The sequence below is a fragment of the Anolis carolinensis genome, chromosome 3, assembly GCF_035594765.1.
Source record: "Anolis carolinensis isolate JA03-04 chromosome 3, rAnoCar3.1.pri, whole genome shotgun sequence".
Taxonomy (NCBI): domain Eukaryota; kingdom Metazoa; phylum Chordata; class Lepidosauria; order Squamata; family Dactyloidae; genus Anolis; species Anolis carolinensis.
In genome coordinates, this window is record NC_085843.1 from 261376214 (window position 1) to 261390729 (window position 14516).

The window sequence follows — 14516 nt, forward strand, 5'->3', positions numbered from 1 at the left end:
ATTGGCTATACAGAGAAAGATTGCCTCCAACATTTTCCATCTGGTAACAAAGACAGAGTGTGGCCAAGACAGCAAAAGTTATTGATGAGAAAGAATACACAAGGTAGGAAAGGCTATACCATTTTACTTTGCGCTGAGTCTATAGGTTCAAAAGTAAATCAAAATTGAACTGTCCCTTGTGTGAGGAGGCTCTGTCCGAGCGAAGTTAGAAGCTGGGTTTTTGTAGGTCTTTTGGGCCCGAAAGACATACAACAACCCTGTGATCCCGGCCATGAAAGCCTTCGACAACACAAAGTTAGAAGCTGTTTATCTACATGAGAAAGAAGCCCAGCGTGGAAGCAAAGAAGGAAGCATAAAGAACTTTATTTGTGTTATAGAAACCTTGTTTTTATAAATAGTGCAACCATATTATTTTGCTATAAAGGAAAAGCCTCCTAAGGAAGAGATAACATTGGTCTGTGTGTTTTTGTTCTTTTTATCACTTTTGTCTACTGGTGCTGGGTCATGCTGCAGCTAATAATTTTTAATATTTCTAACAGGACTTGCCAGTCATGTGGCAAGACTACTTGGGGTTGTTGCGATGCATTGAATTACCATATTATTGTTCTGATATTTAAGATAGTGTAGAAATACTGAATGTATACATAAAAGATGGAAATAAAATTGTAGGGGCTGAGATTTTGAGATGAAGGCAAAATCCAAAAGGAAGGCAAAATCCTAGAGGATTCTGAGATTGCTGGTGTTGCTAATTATCCAGCTGTGAGGAATGGGCTCCCAATTTATCTGATTTATCTGAACCTGTGCTATTTTCTTTGATGTGTACAACAGGGATTAAGACCATGTGGTCTCCAGATGTTGGGCTGTAAGTCCCACCAGACCAGGAGAGTATATAATGATGGGTAGTGGGCGATACAAACACATAGCAATTATTCCACACATTCTTCATCTTGAAATCAGAAATCAGTAAGTAACTTCCTTTATGGTACACATGCCTACCTTGCAGATATTATAGGTAATATAGATGCCAACAAAATTGCATAGGGGCTGGTTCAAAAGCTGGCAACCCTATGGGCTGGCAACCCCATTAGTCATCTGACACAATGATCCGCCATGAGTCCCCTTGGGGCAAGCATGGACAAACTTGCTAACTTGGTGACCGTATGGCGGCCAGAGCAGGGTGGGCAGACCAGGAGGGAGGGATGCAGAACTGTGCCAAAGCTGTGGAATGTATTTTGTCAGCATTTTTTAAAAACGACAATGTGTGTTAGATGCAGCTTCTGCATTGAGTTCAGCACATTTAAGTGGAAAAGCCATGACTGCTAGCACTTGTAATGCAGTTGTTAAAGGCAGAGGATCATCCAGTAATGAAGGCCTATTGGCAACTTGCAGAAACCAATTAATTTCTCCAGACGTTATCCAATATTATATTAGAGCATTATGGAAAAAAAATCTATGGGCCAAGTAATAATTATTTATAAATCAAAGGATCAGTCAGTGTATTTGTTCATTCCCTTCCATTAAGAAAAATGTTAGTATCCATTGAAAAATCCATGTTTATTTCTTTTAATAAATTATGTTGGGTAGAAATAGAAACACATCCAGGGAGGGAATTGATGTTTCCTATATACAGTATTATACAATGAAGAGATATTTGGATTTTTATAGATTGCAGAGGCTACTCTGGAAAGGAAATTAATGTACGGTACTTGGTTTGAGAATCACTTCATGCATCAGAATGTATCACATTCCTATGGGAAAGAAAGTGTAGGTTCCGGACAGATCATATGCTCCATCATACTTTCAGGTATGTGTTTTCCTGTTTTGTGGACTAAACCTTTCACCCCAGTTCTTTCATCTAAATCAGTGGGTCCCCAGACATTTTGGCCTTCAACTCCCAGAAATCCTAAAAGCTAGTAAACTGGTTGGGATTTCTGGGAGTTGTAGGCCAAAACACCTGGGGACCCACAGGTAGAGAACCACTGCTCTAACTTCTCCTGTTTTTAATTCCTCTCTAAAGGGCATTTTTTTCTCCTTTGAGAAGAGCCTCTAAAGGGGCACTTCCCTAGGGAAAGGATGCAAAAGTACAGCATTTTACTTTGCCACCCTTATCATAATATAAGGGAACTAGCTGTGCCCGGCCACGCGTTGCTGTTGCGAAGTATGGTGGTATGGGAAATAAAGTACTGAGGAATTGGTGGTAGTTAAGGTAAAGGGTAAAGGTTTTCCCCTGACATTAAGTTGAGTCGTGTCTGACTTTGGGGGTTGTTGGTAATCTCCATTTCTAAGCCGAAGAGGTGGTGTTGTCCGTAGACTCCTCCAAGGTCATGTGGCATGACTGCATGGAGCGCTGTTACCTTCCCACCGAAAGAGTACCTATTCATCTACTCTCATTTGCATGTTTTTGAACTTTAGGGTTGGCAGAACCTGGGGCTAACAGTGGGGGCTCTGTCTGCTCCCCCAATTCAAACCTGAATGAATGTTGTAATTAGGGAAAATGATTAGCATGTAATGGCCTTGCAGCTTTAAAGCCTGGCTGTTTCCTCCCTGAGTGAATTTTTTGTTGGGAGGTGTTAGCTGGCCCGGATTGTTTCATGTCTGGAATTCCCTTGTTTTCAGAGTGGTGTTGTTTGTGATATTTTATGTGTTTCTACTGTCTGTGGCCCTCAGAAAACAGAGGATTTGCCAGACTTTGGTGATGGGAAGACTTTGTTGGGAGGTGTTAGCTGGCCCTGATTTTTTCCTGTGTGGAATTCCCCTGTTTTCAGAGTGTTGTTCTTTATTTAGTGTTCTGATTTTAGAGATTGTATTATTCTGTTTTATTATACCACAATAGTTTTTATATATTCTGGGGGAGAGGCTTGGGGAGAGGCCCCTCCCTCCTGGTCTGCCCACCCTGCTCTGGCCGCCATACGGTCACCAAGTTAGCAAGTTTGTCCATGCTTGCCCCAAGGGGACTCATGGCGGATCAAAGTACACATACACGACAAACATTCAATTCCATTTGAACAGACAGAAGAAAACAGGCAGAAAGGAGGTATGTTGTTTTTGAAGTCTAGCTTTGGTGCCTTGAAGGTTGTGCTTGGAGATTGGCCTTGGAGGTTGTCCTTGGATTCAGCCATAGGGGGGTGCTGTTGCTTCATTCTCTATGACGAAGTGCCATCTGGACTTCCTGCTTTCATTTGGTCATCGGCTTTTTATGGTGTCGGAAAATACCTCCCCCACTAAATTAGCGGTACCTAATTTGTCTACTTATAGCTCAGCTGTTTTCGAACTGCTTAGATAAACAGTGAGCAGGGCTTAACAGTCGGGTGCTCACCCCGACCGGGCTTCAAACTGGCCACCTTTCAGTTGGTAAATTTTATTACTGCTGATAATTTACCAGCTGTGCTAAAGCCCAACATCGCTGTGTTGCTACTAGTAAGCAATTCTCTCCCAGAGCTGGCTGGCAATATCACGTTCTTGGTGGTGCCATTTTTGTCACCAAGCCATGTGACCAGAAATGCAATACCAGTAAGCATATTTGGGAGATTGGTGCAACCTTGGACTTTACTGGTTGTGTGGATGACAAGGTCTCCAAGAATGTTCCTGGCCTTCTAGCCAAGCAACCCCTGAACCCTTTGCATCAGATTTTCCAGTACATGTAGATGTGTTCTTTGACTTCCTTAGAAATGAAGCTGAGACAAGTGTAACATTTCCCATGCCATGTTTTCCTTTGAAAGGCCACAGGACTCTTCACATATTCTTGAGAAAGGGGGAAAAAGTCATTTTGTCTAATAAAGGACGGAGCAAAAGGAAATACTGAATGAGCAGTGGAGTGCACAGAAAAGAAAGTAAGTAGAAGAGGGGAAGGAGTTGGGGAAGAGAACAGAAAAAGCAGTGGGGTAGGGGTGATATGTAATCTTATGAATATGAATATTTCTGCTAGTCCATGATAAACATATTACATTGGGCTCTTTTAATAACAGGAAGTCAAGGGTAATTTTTATGACAAGCTACAAAGCTCATAGTGATACTAAGAAAGAGAAGGGCCTGAATTTCTAACTCCATGTCCTTTACACAACAGTTCTGGAGGACCTATTCCTATCAGCAAGGTCACTGATGGTAATATTGATGGTATTACACTGAAGAACATCGCCATGCTCAATTGATTTGAGAGTCCCCAAGGAGTCATTACCAAGCAATACCGCTGATCTTATAACTGGCTTAGGAACAGTTCCTTCCAAATCTCAAGTCCTACTTGGACACTCCTTGGAATGCAATTTTTTTTTACCATGCTTGAGAGGAATCATTCCCATGAAGAAGTGCTTTTATGTTTATTTTTTTCAATTGAGACCTTACAGCGAATCCTTATCTTTACTGAGGCTCTTCAAGCAACCACTCGCTTTTTTGAGACAACTGCTCTCTCCATCTCTTTTAAGAGAGCTGCTCTCTCTTTGTATTAGATAAAGCTTTTCCCACATACATGACAGAGAAACATATGAATTTACCAGTAAATTTTCCAGAGCTCATATGGTGTACCATACATGTAAGATATAATCTTAAATACACTTACTAGGAAGTAAATTGCATTGGACACAATGGGATTTTTGTTGAAACATGCTTAGGGTTTTTCTATACAGTTCCAGTTATTAGTCTACTGCTTATAGAATAACCTCTATTGAACATAGTGCAACTTACTGCTAAATAAGCATGTGTTCACCCCAGTATTCATCATAGTGCAATTTCAGAAATGTGGAACATATAATTTCAGAAAATATAATGTCATATTCGCCAACTGCCTTGATCTGGCAGTGTCAGCCCCTATTAATCCTCTCTCGTCACTCTTTTGTCAGCTGCTTTTAAAATGCCCCCATTTCTCTTTCCCTCTCTCACTTTCCCCCGTTTGTGACTGGTTTAATTTAGTTTAGTTTTCATTGCCTTCCATAACTCATAGCCAGGAGAGCAAAAAGGAAAAAGGATCACCTCATGTGCTTGTCTTTCAGCCAGGCCTTTAGGTCAACTGAAAATACAGCTTGACAGCTGTGTCGTGTTATTACATTTCAATTACTTAAATGGAGCGCTTGGGTTCTGGCGACACGTTTTATGGACTTAACAGCCCATTAGAAATGTACATGGGAACATTTACACCTTGCTTGGTGCTTTAGGTATAGCCATTCCAAATACATTCCCAGCTGACTGACATTAAATAGGTCTCCAAATCCCTGATATTGGAGGAGGCAGAAAGCTGGAGCCACTGCAGCCTGTCAAAAATAAAAAGTATCCAAGCAATAATCCAATGTGCAGCAAATATCTCAGCAGGTCAGTGACAAACTGTATCTTGGCTAATAGGGAAGGCAATTTGGGGTCTTTTGCATAGATATGACGGAAGACACCACACAAAGTGTGTTTGCGTCTACTAGGGAGAGTTCTGTTGGGGTAAGGCTAATTGTCTGTGTGACAACTGTTTGCAATTAGGGCTGTGCACAAATCCATTTGGACTGAAACGGATTTCGAAAATTTGGTGATTTGTTTGCTAAATCCCTGAAAACAGGTGTGTGTGTGTGTGGGGGGGGGGGATTGCCGGAATGCTGGCCAAAATAAATCAACAGGAACTGGATTTTTCAGCTATGGAGGTGATAGGGTTAACCACATTGTACTTGAGGGAGAGACCTGCTGCAGGGGCTCCTTCTTTTCTTTCTTCCACTGACAGTAGCATCCATTTCATCTGGAAAACTTTCCTAGGCCCCTCCTCCAGAGAGAGCCCTGCTGAGAACTCGCTTTCCCAGCAGCACTTGTGTGGGGAAGGCATTGAAAAGCCTCTGAACTCCTCCTGGGATATGATGGGAGTTGAATTTTTTCTATCTCTCTATTTCTCAATCAATAAAAGGCCGAGTTGTTAGTTTCTCAACCAATAAAAGGCCGATGCTCTGATTGGGTGAGAATGAACACAACTGGCAACTACAATTCCAAGAATCCTCTGTTGTGGTTTGCCTTATTTTTAAAAAATGTTATGGTAAAAACTTAATATAATCCAAAACATGGGCTGATTGGTGAATTGTTATGAAACTTGGAAGATCTGCAGTCGTAAATATAGTCTACAACAAAGACAGGTTTCCTGCAGATAGTCCTAAAAATGACTGAGAAATGAGCCTCTAAGTTCTCCCCATTGTTGCCAATGGGCTAAATCTTTACCGAACAAAAATGCCCTGGCCCCAATTTTGGCAATTTTCCGGTAAACAGAATGAAGTGTTAGCCGAAAACTGGACTGAAAAATGGAATGGTTTCGTGCCAAATTGCATGCTCCCACCTGCAATTGCTTGTATTAAGGAGGTATTGGAGCATTTTAACAAAGTCTGTCAAAATTTTGTCAGCCCTTAGGAAAAAGTTTTGTTAACTATTTGGAGTCAACTCTAAACCTGTGTCAGATAGTTGCATTCATTTTGCAATATTTTGCAGTGTTCCTAAAACTAAGAATCAGGAGGCTTAGGGTTCCATGTAGCCAGTTGGCAGTGATGATTAGCTATATAGATGATATATAGATTAATTCATTCCTATTCATTGCAACAAAAAGTGCCCCAATGTCAATAATCAATGGAATTTAAGTTTCGGTACCAAACATTTTTATTGGAATGGGGAGAAACTCAGAGTTGTATGTGTTGTTCTTTTGGGACTCTGCAAGTGTGACATTGGGAGATTTAAATGGTCCTTTTTATCTAATGCAAGAGATGGAAAAACAAGCTGTTTCACGGAGTAAGCACACATTAGGTGGGTAGAGGAATGTACATTCCTCCAAGGATTTGACAATCTTATGAGAGCTGTAGGTGTCACTGTCCAGAAAGAAATATTATTTCTGTACCAGAAAGAAAAGGAAGCAATTAATGCAGCACTGCACTCCTTTTTTTATAAGTGACTAATAGCTCCATTAGTAGCTGTTTGATTTGAATATAAAAATGATGTATGATATCTGCTGGTCTACCAAACTTCCATTGGGTGATTCCAGTCTGATTAGAGATGTTTGCCACCTAGTGACTGAAGAAGGTGCTGGTCGATACTTTTTAATTAACTAAATGTAATAAATCATTTTAAAAAATAATGTAAACCCCAGATGCAGAACCCTGGGGTCCTTTTTAATGCATCCAAGTTTTCAGATATCTTGATCTGCATCTATATGGGGTAGATTAATCTGAGGTATTTGTGGCTGGGGGTTGTCCTGAATCTAGGATTGTGTGTCCAGATAGTCCAGCCCTTGCTGGCCTGTAGAACAGATCTAGGTTTTTTGGTATTAGAATAAAAAGACAAACACAGAAATTCCTGTACAAAAATATACTTACAGATACATTCAATTTTGTTACTCTAAATCTGAAGGACATGGCACCAATTCCTGTAAAGTGTCTTTACTAGTTTTGACTACATTGTCTCCACAAGACTTAATATTGATGTAGAGACATTCAAGATAGGTTCTGTAGTTTTTTCCCCCCTTAAATTGAATTTGCTTGTAAGGTGGAACAGGTACATTCTTGTGTGTGTGTGTGTGTGTGTGTGTGTGTACACACACACACACACACACACATACACATATACTTATACATATACATACACATGTATCTGTCTGTCTGTCTGTCTTTGGATAGCACAGGGAAGGGTTAAACCCCTGTGGTGTTTGCTTTATTTTCTGTGCTCCTATTTAGAAGATTTCACCTCACTTTCTATCCCTGTGATAACTGAATTTTGAAAAAATTGTCTTGTCGTGGAAACAAGGATTGGCGATAAAGCTTCATTGGAGACACCTTTTCCCCATGATAGCGCTTCCAGGAGTGAATTTTCCTTCCTGGGGGCAGACCTTTCTCACTTCCTGTTGTCTCACCCCCATTCTTAACGAAGAGTTGTTTGTAAGTCAAATGTTTTTAACTTGGAGACTGTAATACCTTTCCTAGGTATTTAATGTTTTTAACATATGAAACATTTATAGAAAAAAACCTTTGATTTTAAGTAGGAAGTTATGGTTGGAGCAAATCATGGACTTTTGGGTCACAGATCAGCTCTTCAATGTTAACTCGAAATTTGGGCATATTTGTGTGCCTTCTTGTATTTTAGCCTTTGTCCAAAGCATAATCCAAATTATAAATTTCCACCAGCAAGCAGGCAGGTGGGCAAGTGAGCAAGCAAGAAAGAGTAACTTGCATACAGTATTGGATTTCATCCTTAAATGAAAAGGTTGTTTCTTGCTGCCTGTTCTCCCAGTTTCTAATTATAAATTATTTCCCTTCTTATCCAAATCTCTTCACAAATAATAACTTCAATGATATCTTCAGCAACGTCAATGACAATTGAGCTACATTTTGTGCACAGCCTACATTGGAAAGTTTAATAATCATGCTTCCTGCTGTTCTGTTACAATGGCAGTAGTGTGACACTGAGAAGCAAATGTCTACAATATCAGAGATTGGTGTGCATCTTTTTGGTTTGCTTTAGGTGGAAGTTCGGGGGGAGCAAAAACTGTGAATGTGCCATTGTTTAGAATTTGGGAGAAGGGGATTAATACATAATCCATGTTTTTCTTGCTGCAGGTGGAGAGAATACAGTATGCAAACCCTAATTCTAGGTACAAATCAGAGAAGGGTTGTTGTTTTTAAATCCTAAGGGAATCCAAGACAGGAGGGCACCTCGTGTGTTTATTTGGCACGGAATCTGACATAAAACAAGAAACCATCAGTATGCCCATATTTTGAAGTAGATGTTCATCACCATTTTTTGTATCTGGCTTCCCATATGGCTGGTTCATTTAATATTAAACAAGCGTGCTTCATTTTTTAGGGCCTGCATGGTAAGCATGACAATAGATCCTCAAGTAGTTTCTATTGACTGTGTATTTGATATGGACTCATTATAGAAACTGCACACAAGTTTAAATTGCATTGTTCGTGTGGCAGTAAACCCTTTCTCCCAGTAGCAAAAGGTATTTGGGAAAAGTGAGTGGAATGAGAAAGAAAGGAAGAAAGAAAAAAAAAGTAAGCCCATACACTTGAAGGTTAAAAGGGCCGTAGAAGGAGAATTAGAGAAAGGAAGATTGTAGGTTTTATCAGAATTCGAAAATGCTACTTTTTTGGACGATAGCTCCCAGATTCACTATCCACCGACCCAACATGGCTAATGAATGTGCTAGCAACTAGATTCTGGGAGCTGCAGAACAAACAAAAAGGCTCCATATTCTGGCCATGGATCTTGTCACACATGGTGCCAAATATGTTATGGATCGCTGTGTCCCAGCAGCAGTTGTGCAGGGGGCGGGGGACAGGGCTGTAGCCAGAAAAATTTTTTGGGAGGGGTTTTGAAATTTTCGGGGGGGGGGGGGGTTGAACCCCAGACCCACCCGCCCCCGGGTTCAGACCTGTCAATATCTGCTTTAGATAGTGCCTGGAGGGACTCTTAATGTTTTACGTCTCATAGACTTAGCATGGGGATTTGGTTAACCAAAGTTAACCTAGTTTCATGAGTAAACTAGGTTTTTTTTTAACCTGAAATTTGGGGGGGGGGTTTGAACCCCTAACCCCCCCCCTCGCTACAGGTCTGGCGGGGGACCTATCACCCCACACCCTGTTCTGTTGTAGCTTTCCCCTTTCCTCATCACGTGGGGTGAAGCCCTTTTTTGGTGGCTCGCCTGTTTCATTTTAGATGGTCTCATCATAGTTTTTTTGCTTAAGGATGTTCAAAAATGGCTTAGTGTGTCGCCTTCACTGTATTAGCTGTGATGCCACTGTCATTGTCCCTGATATATCCTTTGCTACAGTCACTCATACACACACAACGATAACTACTGCTGCTCATTAACTGCTTGGCACATTTTTCCTGGCTCCTCAGCAACCTCCCAGAAGCCTTGCTACCATCAGTATAGCCTCACAGGAGCATGCAGTCCCACCATCCCAGAAACATAGTGCTATTGGTGGGTTTTAATTACATGCAGACTATTTTTTTCAAGGTCACTATGTACATTTTTAAGCATAAGCAATAGGCAATAAGCTTACCACCACCACCACCACCACCATGGAAAAGGAGCCTAGACAATACAAAACTAGAAGATAACCTTCAGCAAAGGAAAGTCTGGGTGATGTCCTTTGTGTTATGCTCACCCAAGGCTATGATGGAAACATGCTCAGTTTAAACCTGGATAGGAAAACGAATTCCATGGAAAATATTCTCTGACAAACCTTTGCAGGGCCCTGAACTAGATGGCCCAGAATATTTTCCCCTCATTTCTCAGTTTCCAAAATAAATACCCTGGAGAGTTGTTTCTTTTCATCTCCCTATCAAGAAAATGATCTCTCAACCTGGGATAGATATGCTCTCAGAGTGCTGAGTGGGTGGGGAAGCTTGAGGGGATGTATTTTTTCTGTCATGTTCTCATGCAATTGTCTCTTGATAGTTTCTGCAAACCCCCTGAGGAAAGATAAAACTAGGGAAAATCATTAATAACAAGTGCATTTGCTTCTCTTGACATGTGAGATCACCCTTGTCCTGTGCTTGGGCCAGCTTAGACTTCAATTTGAAAATATGGATGAATAAATTTTCAAAAGGTCACATTCCATGAAACGTGCTGGTCTATGTTCTAATGCCGATCTATAATTATTGGTTGCCTTTTAAGTAATAGAAAAACCCAGAGCTTAGAAACTTTTTGTTTTAGCTGGTGAGTGGAAATTCAGAGGCATTTTCTCAGCAATGAGAGCTTTTTAACCATTTTAAGAGTCTCTTTCTGAATTTTGTGGGTCCCACTTCCTCCTCCTCCTCCTTATGTTTATTTATATTCTGCTTTTTCTCTCCATACAGAAACTCAAAGTGGCTCACAACTAAAAGCATTGCAATACAACTTAAATGTACAAATATACAAGTGTTAGAACAGTATTAAACATAATTAAAAGCGTATACAATTACAGCAGCCCCGATGATCTTAAAAACCTTCTTTTTAAAAAGCCTGCCTGAATAAAAAGGTTTTTTTTTTTTAATCAAGTCTTTTTTATTAAGTTTTGACATATTAGTGTACATATATACATAAAGATTGTGCACACAGATATACTAGGGAAAGGAAAACCTACAAGGAGAAAAGAAGAAAAGAGAGAAAAAGAAAAAGAAAAAAAAAGAAAGAGAAAAAAAAGGGAGAAAAAAAAAGAGAAAGAAAAAAGAGAGAGAGAAAAAAAAACCAACAAGAATAACAAATACATTGAATCACAAAACAAGTTTAAAATATCGGTGGTTTGACTTCCACATCTCTGGCGAAATGGATCTATCTTTCTCTAATGGTTGGTTATTTCATCTGTGGCCACACTCGTTTCTTCCTTCTCAGTTTCTGCTGTTCATTCTCTTCTTCCTCCTTTCGGTGGGGGTTTCAGTCTATTCTTACTTCAGATATAGTGTTCAGTTTTTACATTGAACTTGAATAGTTCAATTCCCTATTACGTATTTTTAAATTCCAGGTATTTTTCTATCTGTTGCCAATTTGTCTCTTTTCTTGGCCTGCCCTGAGTTTTTGCTATAATATAAGTTAATCTGTCCATATTTTTTATTTCGGCAACTTTAATAAGCCAGTCTTCTTTCTTGGGAGTTTCTTTTTGTTTCCAAAGTCTGGCATAGGTCATTCTTGCAGCGGTAGTTAAATACGTCATTAGTTTCTCTTCATTCTGATCTTGAGATTCTGTAAAGATTCCTAATAGATACAGTTCTGGGAGCTTTTTTAATTTTCTATTTAACATTTTTTGTATTATCTCGTGTACCCTAGTCCAATACTCTTTAGCTTTTTTACATTCCCACCATATGTGGTGGAATGTCCCTTCTTTTTTATCGCATTTCCAGCATTTGTAATTATTGGTTTTATTAATCATTCCTAGTTTTTTAGGGGTGATGTACCACCTATAGAACATCTTCATCCAGTTCTCCTTTAATTGATACGCATATGTGAATTTTAATTTCCTGCCCCAACAAGCCTCCCATTCCTCCATTAGGATGGGCCTTCCTATATCTTTGGACCATTTAGTCATATTACTTTTCACTAGTTCCATCTCTGTGTTCCATTCTAATAGAATTTTATATATTTTTGAAATTAGTCGGCCTTCTGAAAATAATATTTTATCCCATAGATTGTTTTTCCCCATGAAGCCCTTTACTTTATCTTTTTTGTAATATTCCCTTAGTTGGCCGAATTGTAACCATGTGATGTTAAGTTGTTCTTCTTTTAGTTCTTGCTGAGATTTTAGTATAGGCTCCTGTCCTTGCCACTTTATTAAATCTACATATTTTGGCCATTGTGACCATCCTAAAAGTCTCCTTTGGACTGCCTCCATGGGCGAAATCCAAGTCGGAGTTTTACTATACATTCTTAATTTATACTTATTCCAGGTTTTTATCAGGGCTGCTCTAATGAAATGGTTGCTAAAATTTTTCTCAATTCTAGTTTTATCGTACCATAGATATGAGTGCCAGCCGGCCCGTAAGTCGAATCCTTCTAACGTCAAAATTTTTCTATTTTTTAACTGAATCCAATCTTTTATCCAAATTAGGTTACTGGCTTCATAGTATGTTTTTAAGTCCGGCATAGCTAATCCACCCCTTTTTTTTATCATCTATTAAGTGGGCCAAATAGCCTGGACCTGGACCTTTACTAGCAGTATTAAGCAGAAGCCAGTGATCCATTTGTCAGGAATGGCTAGGGCCCCACTGCATTGAGCAGTGAGTTGGATCAGTTGATGATTTCAAAGGTCCTTTGCAGTTGTGCTTCTCTATTTTTTGTTTTTCTTCTATTGTCTTTCTCTTTTGATGTCTCCCTTATCTAGCCTTTCAGAAGGTATCTTTCCCTTTCAGTTGTGTCTTCAAACTGTCTTCACTTACGGTGAATTTCATAGGGTTTTCTTAGGCAAGGTTTTGTCAGTTCCTTCCTCTGAAATATAGCCTACAGCACTTCGTATTCATTACCTGAAGAAGAAAAAAGATAACGAAGACATTGATGTAGCAACCTGCCTTAAACCATTTGTGGGTCACAGCGACACTTTACTGGAATTAATTGTAATATTCTGAAACTCACATTCTGTACCAGTGGGGAACCAGCAATTGTGTTTTTCCAATGTTGCAAGAAACCAGCACCATATTTGCACCCATTGGCTATCATTGTTTCTTTCCTAGAACATTACCAGGGAGCTGCAGCCAGTGACTTGGGGGTTGGCATCGATCCATGAACCACTGCTTTGAGTAACAGAATTCTATACCACTCTGCTCCCTTGCCTATTTTGAGACTTTTTTAAAACTAAAAAGTAGGTAGAAAATGTGAACTGTTCATTTGTTCATTCATTCGTTCATTTATTACATCTATATCCTGCTGTTCTCCCAAAAGGTACGCAAAGTGGCCCAGGCGGAAGCTTTTCCTATAAGTTAGTGCCTCTTCTCTGACGCTGAGTTTGTTGAGATAGATCTCATTTTTCCTGGTCCTCAGAGTTCTGATAAGCAGGTGCTACCACTTCCTTTAAACAGACCAAACTATCAAACTTGCACATCTGGATTACTGCAACATCCATCATTGGGTGGGATGGGGACAGTCATTTTATCTGCTGTTATTCAGGCTCCCAGTGAATGCATGCTTCAAAGCTGACTCTACATTTATTTCCTTCCCTTCCTTATTGGGTAACAGGGAACTTGTGGTTTATCTGAAACTTTCACAACTAGCTTCCAGGGATTTCCCCGTTGTCATAGAACTAATCTGTGTCCCTGAAAACAAAAAAACAAACAAAAACAAAACAAAACGAGGTAAACCGCCAAGACTCAATTCCAAAGTAAAGCTATGTGGAAGGAAATGCCCCACAAAAAGCCAAGTCCCCATAAGCATATTCTTGATAACTTGTGGATAATATCTTGTCTATGGATTAAATTGAATGCTATTTTAAACATATAGTGTGCAAAGCAAATTTTTTAAAAAATCAGTATGCATGTAGACTCCATTCTGAATTGTCCCAACCCCATTCAAAGAGGGTAGATTGAAATATCTCCCCCACTTGATATTTGCCACAGATCCCTGTTTAAGAGCTTAAGGGAGGAGGACGCAGTGGCCACCAAGTCAACAATCTGCAGCTGCACGCCAAGCTCAAGCCTCAAGGACGCCTGAAGAGACAGCTATCACTTTAACCAACAGATTTGAGCCCTTGAGGGTTGGGGAGCTGACACCACTCCCTGATCAATTCCACAAGGCTCGTGATATATACCTGAGTCCTGAGAGGGAAGATCTTCAGATTCCTCAGGTTCCCCAGTCTCCTCAAGTTTTCCAGGTTTCTCGGGCCTCAGTGGATCTCCATGAGGGGACCACAAACAGCCCCGTGCGATTCCTGGATCTGAATGCGATCTTGGATCTACCGAAACCCCTGGAAGAAAATCTGAAGGGGCCAGACCGCTCAAACTGTTCGGATGATCAGAGACCTGGTCAAGATGGTGGAAGATCAGATTCAAGATTGGTGAGTCTGCTGTTTGCAGAATTCAACCAACTGGCCGATCAGCTTAATCGGTTTGGG